At 40.5% G+C, this 14,251-nt stretch overlaps 1 pseudogene; it reads right to left on the bottom strand.

The window, feature by feature from the left end:
• Positions 1 to 874: 874 nt before the first annotated feature.
• On the bottom strand, positions 875 to 9,574 carry LOC114047899 (annotated as a pseudogene).
• Between the last annotated feature and the right edge of the window lie 4,677 nt (positions 9,575 to 14,251).

Genomic DNA, 14,251 nt, shown 5'->3' with positions numbered 1-14,251 from the left:
GAAGGGGTGAGGTAATTGGCCTAACTCAGTGATGGTGGAGGCTTTTCTCAGCAGGGACTCTGTTTCTAAAGCAGAAGGATTAAGACATGGTTCCATTGGTAATTCCCAGACTTGAGCTGAAAGTAACTTCTTCTAGTGCAGTTTGAAGGCATGTTTGTTGTTGAGTTGTTTCAGTCATATCCAACTCTTCATCACCCTGTTTGGGGTTTTCTTGGCAAAGATACTATTGCCTTTTCCATCTCATTTTACAGATGAGGAAACTGAGCAAATGGGGTTAAGTGATTTGCCAAGGGTCACACAGCTAGTAAGCGTCTGAGGCTAGATTTGAACTCAGGTCTTTCTGACTCCAGGCTGGGCACCCTATCCACTGTATCACCTAGCTGCCCTTTGAAAGGATGTAGCAGTTAATATTCACCTTGGAATTAGGAGCCCTCTTGGTTGATACTAATATTTGAATATTCTACATAGTAACTCTTTCTTTGGCAGTTTTGGGAAGTCAGGTGAAAGAGTGAATACCTTTTGGTATGAAAACACTCAACTTGGAGCATTCACTTGCTATCGTCTCAATTTGCCATGGATTTGATAAGGCTTCTGTGTAGAACTTGAAATAGAAATTGTCATCTGTGTGGTCCAGGCTGACACCTTTACCTATGGAGAACTGCTTGCTTTCAAATACATTCTTGTTTGTTTGTTTTTTTGGTGAGGCAATTGGGGTTAAGTGACTTGCCCAGGGTCACACAGCTAGTAAGTTCAAGTGTCTGAGGCTGGATTTGAACTCAGCTCCTCCTGACTCCAAGACCAGAGCTCTATCTACTGTGCCACCTAGCTGTCCCTGTCAAATACATTCTTACAGTACATGGCTTGGGGGGGGGGTTTAGTACAAAAAAGGGTTCAACATCTCTGCTTCCAATTCTTTGAAATTTATGTTCCTGAAAAGGAGTATCTCTTCACTTCTGCATCCTCTTCCTCTTGTTAGCCCAACCTCTGCATCACATCTTTGGTTAATAGCATTTTACATAGTGATGGCCTCATTGGAAAATTTGTGGGAGTCCACATCAGAAGGGCATCTGTCCAGCAATCATCTCAAGAATGAGCTAGCCCAGGCCTCAGAACTCAAAGCATACTTGTTTGTTTAAGACCTCTGAAGCCATGTATATATATTACTGTTCATACACATCTTGGGTCTCTGCTAAATCCTCCTTAGAGATCTTCATAGCTAGACTCAAATAGAATATTCTAATGTGACCCTAATCATCTAACACTATGTCTTCTGTTTTCAAGTCTATGTATATAGTACTTTCTCTGTGAAGAACTTTGAAGCCACAAAGAATCTGCATAAAACAATGTTCTCTCATTTTAAAAGTCTGGGTTTCCCATATTGTAATGTGAAACTTCAGGTCTGCCTCAATCGTGATGGTCAGAACTAAGCACAATGCATCCTGTTTCATAGGCATAGGTTGTTGACCACAAATTGATTATTGACTTTAAAAAAAATTATGCCTCCCATTGAATGCCTTGTACTCTTCTTTTCTTTGTTCTTTTTTTCTTCATCTGCTTGCCAGCATACATTTTGCATGCAGCCCAGACCTTGTAAGCACAGACCTCCTGAAGTCACCTTTCTCTGACACTCACTATTGCCTGAAAGTGTTTTTGGTCACTGATTGTCTTTCCCATCACTTCTGCTGGAGAAAGCCATCAAAATACGTGCTATCCAGGTATCCTTGAAATGGTTCTCCACCAGTAGTCCAATGAGAAAAAAAGTTCTTAGCAGGGTCTCAGTTCAAGTTTTTCCTATATTTACTGGATGTGATCTTGATTGACTTTGGTGACATATGCTCAGGACAATTTCCTTCTCTTTCTCTTCCAGTTTTTCACCAAGAATAATTTCCTGTTCTACCACTGAATCAAGGAAACTGATACAGCACTCTAGTTCACTCAGGTTTCATAGGACTGCAAGAAAAGACACCTCCTGATTGGATGCTTATCTCACAGACTACAATAATCTCTGTCTAACAGCTTTCAGAGATCTTTGCACTGCCTAAATTGAGGGAACTTCAAGATTTCCTTCAGCTGTTTGCTTTTATCTTTATGAATTTTTTTATTTCTTCTACCCTCTTCCCTGGCTTTTAGCAAGATAGTGTTGGCAATGTTTTCCAGCTCTGATGACAGCAGCAGTTAGGGAGGTAGCAGCTGGCAATGGTATGCCAATTTCTAAAGGTGCTGCTGGAAGCAAAGATAAGGCAACTTCCTTGCCTGCCATGTGATTCTTTCTTTTATCTGAGTTTTTCTTCTCAGAAAGGAAAAAGCTGTGGCTTGGTTTCTTCCCCTCCCCCAACAACAGTTGCCCCTTTCCTAATCACCTCTATTTCTCAGTCACTTCATTCTCTTCCCCTCCTGCTTTCTGAGGATTTTGTAGTGATCAGTCTTTTTTTTTTTAAGGCAATTGGCATTAAGTGACTTGCCCAGGATCACACAGCTAGTAAGTGTCAAGTGAGGCTGGATTTGAACTCAGGTCTTCCTGACTCCAGCCCTGGTGCTCTATCCATTGCACCACCTAGTTGCCCCAGCCCCAGCTTCTGAAGACTGGGAAAAGAAATTTCTTACCACAAAAGACTTGGCATTGTCAAAAGACTGAAAATTAAAAATAGATATGGCTTTATTAATGGAAACGACATTAAAGAAGATGAATTACCATATTCCTTGCCATTGCTTCCTAAGGACCATGGGACCTTTCCACCTGAATTGTAGCTAAAATTTAGCTTGTGAACTCCTTGAAAGCAGGGACCATCTTATTTTTCTATTTGTATCCCCAGCTCTTAGTACAGTGCTTAGTAGATAGTAAGTATTTAATATATATGTTTTCCTCTGTCCATCCATCTATCTGTCTGTTCATCCATCCATCCATCCATCTATCCATCTATCCATCCATCTATCCATCTATCCATTCATTCATGCATGCATTCATCCAAAAATAGAACTGACTACTATGGTGGGAAATGCTTTTCTCCATAGCATGTGATTTGAAGTCAGAAGACCTAAATCCAAATCCCAGAACTATCCCTTACTGCATGTATGACCTTGGGTAAGTCACTTAACCTCTCTCAACCTCAGTTCCTCATAGGTAAAAAGAAAGATATGGATGTGATGACCTCTAACATCCATTCTAGCTCTAAATCTATGAGCCTAAAAGTCTAGTCCTGCTGTCTCTGCAGGATCAGACAGCACCTATAGTTAAGTTTTAGGGGCCAAACTTTAGGAAGGACACTGATAAACTGATGAATCTCCAGATAAGGGGAAAAAGCATTTATTAATGCCAGGCACTCTGCTAAGTGCTTCACAAACATCTCATTTGATCCTCACGGTAATTCTTAGAGAGAGGTGCTATTATTATTCTCATTTTATAGCTGAGGAAACTGAGGCAGACAGAGGTGAAATGACTTCCCTAGGGTCACACATATTGTATCTGAGGTTGCATTTGAACTCAGGTCTTCCTGATTGCCAGCCCAGCTCTTTATCCATTGTGCCACTTAGATAAGGTCAATGAATATGGCCTCAAAGTCAAGCTGTAGATGTAGCATTTGAAAGAACTAGGTTGAAAGATGTGGAGGAAAGACTGCAAGAATCTGAAGAGATGACCACTGGTAGAAGTATTTGATTTATTTTTTACAATCCCTGATGGTAAAAATAGGAATAACTGGTACAAGGAAACAGATTTTTAGTTCAACGTAAGCACAATGTTCCTAATGATTAGAAGTTTACGAAAATAGAATGGGCCACATTATAAGTTGTGGGTTCCCTAGTGATCTGGGTATTTTGTAGTAGACATTCTAATTCCATGTATGGGTTAATTTAGCTGGCTTCTGAGGTCCTTTCCAACCCTGAGATTTTGGGAATCTGTGACTTTGCTAGGCATATAGAAGGCATTCTGCTTTAGGTAGCTTGCATTTTTATGAGTTTGAGTAGGATACACTCTGAGATATTTGGCTATGGTGGCCAGAAGGAGAGATAAAGCCAAGAGGTTATAATGAACTGGCCTGACTTAGTTTAATTTTGGAGTTAGTTTAGGTTTGGAGCTAACTAAATGAGACAATTATAGGTCATTCAACAGTTAACGAAAAAGATGTTTAGTTATTTATAGCATAGAAATAGCATAAGCTATTCAACAAGGACACTACAGCACTTAGCTTGGGTAGACCAGTACCCCCTCACCCCTATATAGAAGCAGTCTGATCAACAGGACAAGCCATTGTGACTCCCATGTTCTTGGCCCATCTACCACATGTGAAAGCCATTACTCTACCTAGGCAATCCTTTTTATGCCCTTGGGTGAATAGGAAGCTATGTCAATATAGCCAGAGGCTACCAGAATACTATATCAAGGGAGGTGCTTCTTGAACCTTTGGCCCTCTGGGCTAATCAAGTTCCTAGGTACAGCTTTGTTGTCTTTCTAGAGGAAAAAATTAACTGAACTCATGTTTTTGGGGAAGAGGAGAACCCTAATAGAAAATGGACCTCCCACAGAGATAGTAATGGTTATTTGACAAGTGGCATATGAGCAAATGAATGGTCAAGTGTTCTAGAGATCCATACCAAGTAATCCAAATAGAGATAAAGACAGGGGGAGACAAAGACTGAAGAAGGAAAGAGAGAGAGGGAGAGAGAGAGAGATACAAAGAGACAGAGAGACAGAGACAGATAGAGACAAAGAGACAGAGAAAGAGAGACACAGAAATTAAGAAGGCAGAGGAGAGATTGCCCATAAAAACTAAGGCTGGACTACAGGAGGCAACTTAGAACATATAAGGTTCACAAGTTGGGTTGGAATTAAAGAAACTGAGACTCTGATGAGATGGGAACAAGACTGAGATATGGAAAATGAAACTGCCATTTCTTCCTAGATGCAAAGTTTAATAATAAAAGCTCCCCATGAAGTATTATTTCTTCTTCTTCTTCTTTCTTTTTTTCTTTCTTTTCTTTTCTTTTCTTTTTTTTTTTGCAAAGCAATCAGGGTTAAGTGACTTGCCCAGGGTTACACAGCTAGTGAGTATCATGTGTCTGAGGCCGTATTTGAACTCAGGTCCTCCTGTCTCCAGGGCCAGTGATCTATTCACTGCACCACCCAGTTGCCCCATTTTTTTATTTAAAAAAAATTTAAAATTATTACTATTTTTTGCTTTTTGGTGAAGCAATCGGGGTTAAGTGACTTGCCCAAGGTTACACAGTTAGTAAATGTCAAGTGTCTGAAGTGGCATTTGAACTCAGGTCCTCCTGACTCCAATGCTGGAGCTGTATTTACTGTACCACCTAGCTGCCCCTGAAGTATTATTACTTCTTAACAGGTATTTGAGCAATGCCTGCCTTGGGAGGGAACAGATTTCAAAGGAGACCAGCTCTATGTTAGAGAGGTCTCTATTAGGTGCTTTCTCTCCTTGGGCCCAGGGATTCTCAAAGTCAGAGGCATGAATATCCCTTGGAGGATATAGGAGAATGTCTTCCCCAATGTCCTTGGATTCCTTTATCTGATTTGTCATGGGCCAGTAATAGGGCCTGGATTCAAGCCCATTATACATTGGGTAAAAGAGTTGGATTAGATAACAACTTCTAAGGATTATCAGAAACTCCTTAGCTGTGTGACCTTGGGCAAATCACTTAACCTCTGTTTGCCACTGTAGAAGGAAATGGTAAAACCACTCCAGTATCTTTGCCAAGAAAACTGCATGGACCATGAGGGTCACATAGAATCAGACATGACTGAAATGACTGAACAACAGCAATAAAAGATTATATACATTTTGAGATTTGGAGATTCTGAATTTGTAAATAGAGAGCTGAGCAATGATTTAACCAAACTGGATTTTTTGAGGGGAAAACATCATCTTTTTCAGCAAGTTAGTTTTCTATACTTGAATTAGCCAGATAATTACTTTTTGGGTGTAGATACAGTTAATTTTGCATTACTCCACTGCATCTTTAAAATATGCCTCAGACCCACTTGCCAAGAGTGTAGAAATATTGTTATCTTTCAAGGCTATGCTAGTTGACCTCATCCCATTTTAACAGCACAATTATTCGAAGTGAATTTTTCAACTTTCTCTGATCCCTCCCTTGCTGTCTCCCCTCCCCTTCCCTTGTAATCTTCCCTTTAATGCCTGTTGTTTGGAAGAAATTCTAGAGTTCAGTGAACCTAAAAGTCTTCATTAGGCACAAACTGAGAATCAAATGGATTTTGGCAAATTTGTAGCAGGTTCCTTAAAGGGACACTCTCCATTGGCCATGGATTCCTAAACAGGCTTTTCTCCCAGGAGTGTCGCATGAACCTGGATGCATCAATCAGCTCAGAAATGCATATCCAAGATTTTCTGTTTTCTGCAAAATGTCAGATTTCATTTTTATTGAGCACTGAGAGGTTTAGTTGTTTATTGAAATAAACAGGGCTAACAACAGCTCTTTCCAAGAGCAGAATCTTTCCATTAATTTAAATGAAATGAAATATTTCTGGCCTGTTCACATGAGACAAGAGAACAGGACATAAAACATATATCATGAAGGACCCCAAGGACCCCCATCAGGTCGTTTTCCCTATGATTAGATTTGATTTCCTGTGATTAAATTAGATTATTTATGACTTTAAAAAAAGACACAACAGTGAACAACCTCTCCAAAGAGAAGGATTAAGATCCCAATTCCCCTGCTCCAGATTTGGAAGATTAAAAAAAAAAAAGAATAATTTGGGAATTGAAATTCCATAACAGCACCTCAGTCTGAATGTGAATGCACAAAGCAAGCTGGATGCAGAACATGCAGAATGAGACCCAAATCTACAAATCCCTGTTGAGGCTGATTGCTCCTGCCCTGCCAGGCATGACACACCTAGGGTTTTTTCCCCTGCCAGTGTGTATGTTTGTGTGCACGAGTGTGCATGCCCATGCATGTGTGTATGCATATGTTTGTCAGTGGTGAAAGAGAATTCATCCCTATCCTGCACTCAGATGCTACCAGGATGTGTAGCCCTGACCTGTGTACCATCCCAAATGACCATGCCTTGTGATATGGAAGATTAGAGTGGACGCCAACATTGAGCATGTTATTTAACTCTTCGGCTAACTTCTCTTCACTTCGCCTTTTGCTGGAAGAAGTGTTCTTATCCCACCCCCTGTTTATTCTATTCTCTCTTTTGACCCTGTCCCTCCTCAGAAGTATTTCCCCCAATCTGCCCTCCCTTCTATCATCCCTTCTTTTATCCCCTTTTATCCCCTTTGCCCCTATTTTCCTGTAGGGATAGATTTCCATACATGGCTAAAGTTCTTGAGAAGGACATTTATAATCAATGCTTCCACTTCCTTTACTGTCACTCTTTGTAATTCTCTGCAATCTGGTTTCTGACCTCATCAATCAACTGAAACTTCTCCCTCCAAAGTTTCCAATGATCTATCCCTTCATTTTGTTTTTGGAGGCCATCAGGGTTAAGTGACTTGCCCAGGGTCACATAGCTAGTGTCTGAGGCCGGAGTTGAACTCAGATCCTCCTGACTCCAGAGCTGGTTGCCCTATCCACTGTGCTACCCAGCTGCCCCTGATCTATCTTTTAATTGTTAATGGCTTTTTCCTCAATAATCATCTGTCTTATCTCTCTTCTCTTGGATACTCTCCCCTTTCTAGTTTTGTTTTGTTTTAAACCATACTGCTCTCTCCTGGTTCTCCTCCTGTCCGTCTGACTCCTCCTTTGTTGTGTTTTCATTGAGGTCACATCTGCTAACTGAGATTGTCTCCCAAGGACTTGTCTTGGGCTCTCTTCTTTTCTCCCGCTATACTTTTTTGCCTGGTGATTTCATCAGCTCTCGTAGAGTCAATGATCATGATTCTCAGATCTATTTATCCATCCCTCTCTGATGACTTTCAGTCATACATCTCTCACTGCCTATTTGACATCTCGAATTCGACGTTCCAGTCATCTTTAAATCAACATGTTCAAAACAGAGCTCATTTTCCTCTAAACCCTCCCCTCTTCCTAATTTCCCTATTACTTTTGAGGGTAACACCTACTCTCAGTCACCAGACTCATAGTTTAGGTTTTATACCCAACCTCTTACTATTTCTCACCCCCACCCCAATATCCAATCTGTTACCAAGTTCTATCAATTTTACTTTTGTAACATCTCTCATACACACACACACACACACACACACACACACACACACACACACTCTTGCCTTTCTCCACTGATAGTGCCACCACCCTATTGCAAGCCCTTATCGCTTTGTGCCTGGGTTATTGCAATAGTTTTCTGGTTGGTCTCCCTGCTTCAAGTCTCTCCCAACTTCAGTCAGGCCATCTTTTGTCTCAATTTTTACCTAGCCCTTAGTCATCAAGTGGGTGTTGCCTCAGACAAATTGAGACCTGGGAAAAACCTTAATTCAGAAAGGTCAAATTCATCCATTGGATCCTGGGCCATTGCCAGTCACCTTGACTTTTGTCTGGCCTCTGGACTTCGATGACTGGGAAGAGAGAGTGAGGCTGCCTCACTTAAATCCAATTCATGTGCAAGTCAGGACATCACCCTCATGATGTCATTGGTCCTTTTCCAGGAAGAAGGATGAACAGCAACAATCACCTTCCACTCTCACCTTCTGCAAGAAGGCTTCCCCATTCCCCCTTAATGCTAGCGCCTTTGTTCTGATATTATCTCCAATGGATCCTGTGTATACTTTGTTTTACTTGGTGTTTTGTAGGTTGTTTCCCCTGTGAGACTGTGCAGACCTGGAGGACAGTGATTATGTTTGTGTTTCTTTGACTCATTAGTATTTAGCAGGGCCTGACCCATAATACATGCTTAACAAATGCTTATTGACTTGCCTTGTCTTGCCTTGCCTTGATCTACCTTGCCTTGCCACTATTCTAGGACCAGTGGGATACAAAGACAAAATGGTGCCAGGCCCTACTCCATTCTTCTAGGTTGGCCACAAGTAGAGAAGAGGAGATGAGAGTGAAGGAAAACACTTTACCCACATTCATCCCCTCAGCAGGTTACTGCTTTTCTTCAAGTCAGAAGCAGAAAGATGGAACTCACTGAAAAGCAATACCCAGTATAGAACAACAAACTTTCTGTCCCTCTCCCATTGTCACACAAGACAGAAAGATTCCCTTTTCTGGTCATAGAATCTTCCTGAGTTGAAGGGACCCTAGAGTCTACCTCTTCCTGCTCCTACTTGAAAAATAGTCCTCTCTGCAGGATCTTCAGCCTTTGCTTAGAAACTGCATTGCAGGAGACCTCCCTGCCTTCAATTGTAGCAATATGGTGGTTTTGAAAATCCTTCTTAAGCATCCTTCATTGTTTCCTACTTTATCAAGACTACATATGGGGGGGGCGGAGCCAAGATGGCAGGGGAAAGCAGTGACTTGCTTGAGCTCTCCCCCAAACCCCTCCAAATGCCTATAAAAAATGGTTCTAAATAAATTCTAAAGCAGCAGAACATGCAAAAAGACAGAGTGAAACAAATTTCCAGCCCAAGACAACCTGGATGGTTGATCAGAAAGGTATGTCACGCCAGACTGAGAGAGGAGCGCAGTTCGGCATGGGCGTGCAGGCTGCAGTGAACCTGGAGCAGGCCTCAGAGGACTGAATCACAGGCAGCGGTGTCAGTTTCCAGACTCTCAACCCATGAATGCCAAAGACAACTTAGAAGGTCAGTGGGAAAAGTCTGTGACCACAGTGAGAGAGAAGCACAGTGGTCTCAGCCCCAGTTCCAGAGTGTGGCCCTGGAGTGGTGGTTGCCTCCTAAGCTTCCAGCCCACAGACTGAGGGGAATCAGGTGGCTGATTAGAGGAGGACTGCGGGGATCTCTTTGGCAGTGCTGAGGCAGGAATCTCTTGCTTTGCCCATGCTTGGATCTGGGTCACAGTTCTGAGGGGCAGTCCTGGGGTGAGGAGGAGTGCTGGTGTGGTGGAGCTTGTAGTGGCAGTGGAGAGGAAACCCCTTGCCCCTTATCATACCACCTTGGAAGAACTGAAAATTCACAGGTCCCTAGAAGTGCCTCTGAAAAGAGCTGTACAAACCCTCGAAGCTGGGACAGTACATTCTCCACATTGGAAGCAGACCTTTGCCGTAATAAAGAGTTTATAACTCAAGTAATTGGCTGGGATAATGAACAAACCTCACAAGAAGTGTCAGACCATAGAATCTTTCTTTGGTAACAAAGAAGATCAAAACATACAACCAGAAGAAGACAACAAAGTCAAAGCTCCTACATCCAAAGCCTCCAAGAAAAATATGAATCAGTCACAGGCCTTAAAAGAGCTCAAAAAGGATTTTGAGAAGCAAGTAAGAGAAGTAGAGGAAAAACTGGGAAGAGAAATGAGAGTGATGCAAGAAAATCATGAAAAACAAGTCAACAGCTTGCTAAAGGAGACCCAAAAATTACTGAAGAAAAAAACACCTTAAAAAATAGCCTAACTCAAAAAGTCAATGAGGAGAAGAATGCCCTAAAAAGCAAAATTGGCCAAATGGAAAAGGAAATCCAAAAGATTACTGAAGAAAATACTTCCTGAAAAATTAGAATAGAGCAATTGGAAGCTAGTGACTTTATGAGAAATCAAGACACTGTAAAACAAATCCAAAAGAATGAAAAATCAGAAAACAATGTGAAATATCTCATTGGAAAAACAACTGACCTGGAAAACAGGTCCAGGAGAGATAATTTAAAAATTATTGGACTATCTGAAAACCATGATCAAAAAAAGAGCCTAGATATCATCTTTCAAGAAATTATCAAGGAAAGCTGCCCTGGTATTTTAGAACCAGAGGGCAAAATAGAAATTAAAAGAATCTACCGATCTCCTCTTAAAAGAGATCCCTAAAGGAAAACTCCTAGGAATATTGTAGACAAATTCCAGAATTCCCAGGTCAAGAAGAAAATATTACAAGCAGCCAGAAAGAAACAATTCAAGTATTGTGGAAACACAATCAGGATAACACAAGATTTAGTAGCTTCTACATTAAGGGACTGCAGGGCATGGAATATAATATTCCAGAGGGCAAAAGAGATAGGATTACAACCAGGAATCACCTACCCAGCAAAACTGAGTATAAACCTTCAGGGGAAAAAATTATCATTCAGTGAAATAGAGGACTTTCAAGCATTCTTGATGAAAAGACCAGAGCTAAATAGAAAATTTGACTTTCAAATACAAGACTCAAGTGAAACAGAAAAGGTAAACAGGAAAGAGAAATCATAAGAGACTTATTAAAGTTGAACTGTTTACATTCTTTCATGGAAAGATAATATTTATAACTCATGAGACCTTTGTCAGTATTAGGGTAGTTGGAGGGAAAAAATTATATGTGTGTATATATAGATATAGATATAGATATAGAGATAGATAGATAGATAGATAGATAGATAGATAGAGGGCACAGGGTGAGTTGAAGATGAAGGGTTCATATCTGGAGAATAAAATTAAGGGGTGAGAGAGGATTATACTGGAAGAAGAAGAAAGGGAGAGGTAGAACAGGGTAAATTATCTCACACAAAAACAGAAAAGAAAAGGCTCTTACAGTGGAGGGGAAACGGGAAGGTGAGAGGGAATGAGTGAATCTTATTGTCACAGGATTTGGCTTAAGGAGGGAATAACATACACACTCAATTGGGTAAGGAAATCTGTCTTACCCTACAGGAAAGTGGGGGGAGAAGGGGACAAGAGAGCAGGAGAATGATAGGAGGGAAGATTGGGAAAAGGGGTAATCAGAAGCAAAGACTTCTGAGGAAGGACAGAGTCAAAAGAAGGAATAGGATAAATGGGGAGGTGGGATAGGATTAAGGGAAATAGAGTCAGTTTTTCCCAACATGACTACTATGGAGGTGTTTTGCATAACTACATATGTATAACCTACATTGAGTTGCTTGCCTTTTCAATGAGGGTGGGTGGGGAGGGAGGAAGGGAGAAAATTTGGAACCCAAAGTTTTAAAAACACATGTTTAAAAAAATGTTTTCACACGCAACTGGGAAATAAGAAATACAGGAAATGGGGTACAGAATCTATCCTGCTCTACAGGAAAATGGAAGGGGAAGGGGATAAAAGAAGTGGGGGGAGGTGGAAGGGAGGGCAGACTAGGGGAAGGGATATTCACAATGCATGCCATCTTGGGATGGGGGGAGGGGCAAGATGGGGTGAAAATTTGGAGCTCAAAATCTTGTGGAAGTAAATGTTGAAAACTAAAAACAAATAAATTTTAAAAAAAGAATACATGTGAATACTTTGCTGCTCAGAAGAGGAATAGGTCTTCTTTCATGATCACTATACCTAATTGTGGAATTTATGGATAGGTTCTTACAACTTGTCAATTACTTTCAACGATGAATTAATTGAACCTTCCTCCATTGTATTCCATTGTTTCCATTGTAACCCCAGTTATGTTGTTTCTGTTGTAACTCTAGTAAGGTTATAAGGAAATACATGGAAAAATGTAACTCAATGGTTACCAACACAGTGTGGATCAATAGACATTTTCCCCTTTTGACATGGGAAAGAATACTCTTTCTTTTTAATCACAAAATCACAGAACCTTAGAACTGGGAGGAAGCTCAAAGGATATCTAGTCTAACTCACACTTGGATAAGAATTCTAAGAAAAGAGATTTCTAGTTTAATATATTCCACTGCACAAAAATTTTCTTATGCAAATAGTTTCATCACATTCCAGGAATTACAAGTCAAGTTCTACTCTAGTAAACTCTCAGGCATTCCCCATTCCTTTTGCCATACTGGCTATTCCTCCAAAAAGTGGATTACAGGCCAGATCAAGGAAAAAATTTAGTAATATGGGACTTCTCATTACAATGATATTTGTGGTGTTGGAATGTGACCCGAGTGTAGTATAGTTTTAATTCATTTTGACTCCTTATTTGAAGAGTTCACAATAGAGAAGAGTTATTTCTTTGTGTTTATTTTAATCACACACCCAACCTAAAGTCACTTTAATAGTTAATGTGGGTTATTACCCACATTCCTGGTGGGAGTTCATAAACTGACAGGAAATTAAATTTTGCTTCATCCTGGAGTGTAGTTATCTGGTGGGAATGGAATCCACATAGGAGAGGGCTTTTGAAGTTTTCCTGTTTATACTTGGAGTCTGTCCCCTACCCCTGGTTTTATGAGGTACTGGGCTAGTCACGGGTGCTACACACATTGCTTTACACATCCGCTGTTTTGCTTGTGCTATTAATCTGGCCTGTGAACGTGTGTAGCCAGGGAAGTCTTAGTTGGATGTCCTGGTTGAGGAGTTTCCATGTGCTACTGAGAGCCTACAGATGGATTCTGAAAGGCTCCCTTAGGCCAAAACTCCCACATGGTTACAGTTCTTTACCTGCTCTTGACCCCAAGCAGCCTCCCAGTAGGGACACTTCAGATGACAATGAGAATCAAAAGTTATGTCATCATATGTTGTATTTAACTTATTGCTATTTTTTGCTGCTACTGGTTTCTCTTAGATACAGAGTGTTGCTATTTTTTAAAGCCTAGACCAGTGGAAATTTTATATAATCACTATATATTGAGTTCATAATACCAGTCTACTTCCACGAAGGACTAGTGTAATGGGTATACTTCATTTATTTATTTATTAACTCACACCCTAATAAACTAATTAATTAATCCATCCATTTATTTATTTATTTATTCATACACTTATCTGTCTGTTTAGTTATTCATTCATTTATCTATCTATCTATTCATTCATTCATATATTTATTTATTTGAGAATGGTGCTTAATGTCCCAATTCTGGGTCTTAGCTTTGTGTGGGCTCTGGATCAACATGAACTATAATTCCTTGCTGACACAAACACCCAGGAATACCCCTAGAAACCAAATTGATGATCTTTGAGGAGGAGACCCAGGAAGAAACACCACAGCTGTTATAGTTGCATTGGGCTTTCCAGACTCACTCATTCCAGGAACTCTCATGATCACGTATAGGGGAAGTTTATTCAAGATAAGCCAGGTCCTTTCCAATGATCTGTCTCCCTTAAATACCTTGGAAGAGGTAATAGGATAACAAATTTAGAGCTGGAAAGGTCATTAGAAGTCATCTAGTCCAGGCCCCTCATTTTATAGATGAAGAAACTGAGACACAGAGAAGTTGTTGACTTGTCCTCAAAATCACATAGGTAGTAAGTTGTAAAGTCTGAATTTGAACTGAGGTCCTTTGATTCTCAGTCCTATGTTTTTTCCACTATACCATATTAGTGTCTTAGCAC

Source organism: Vombatus ursinus, unplaced genomic scaffold (genome assembly GCF_900497805.2).
Source record: "Vombatus ursinus unplaced genomic scaffold, bare-nosed wombat genome assembly UNPS02014791.1, whole genome shotgun sequence".
In the NCBI taxonomy this organism is placed as follows: Eukaryota; Metazoa; Chordata; class Mammalia; order Diprotodontia; family Vombatidae; genus Vombatus; species Vombatus ursinus.
The sequence above is the reverse complement of the archived record's forward strand: the minus strand, read 5'-3'. Positions and strand labels throughout refer to the sequence as shown.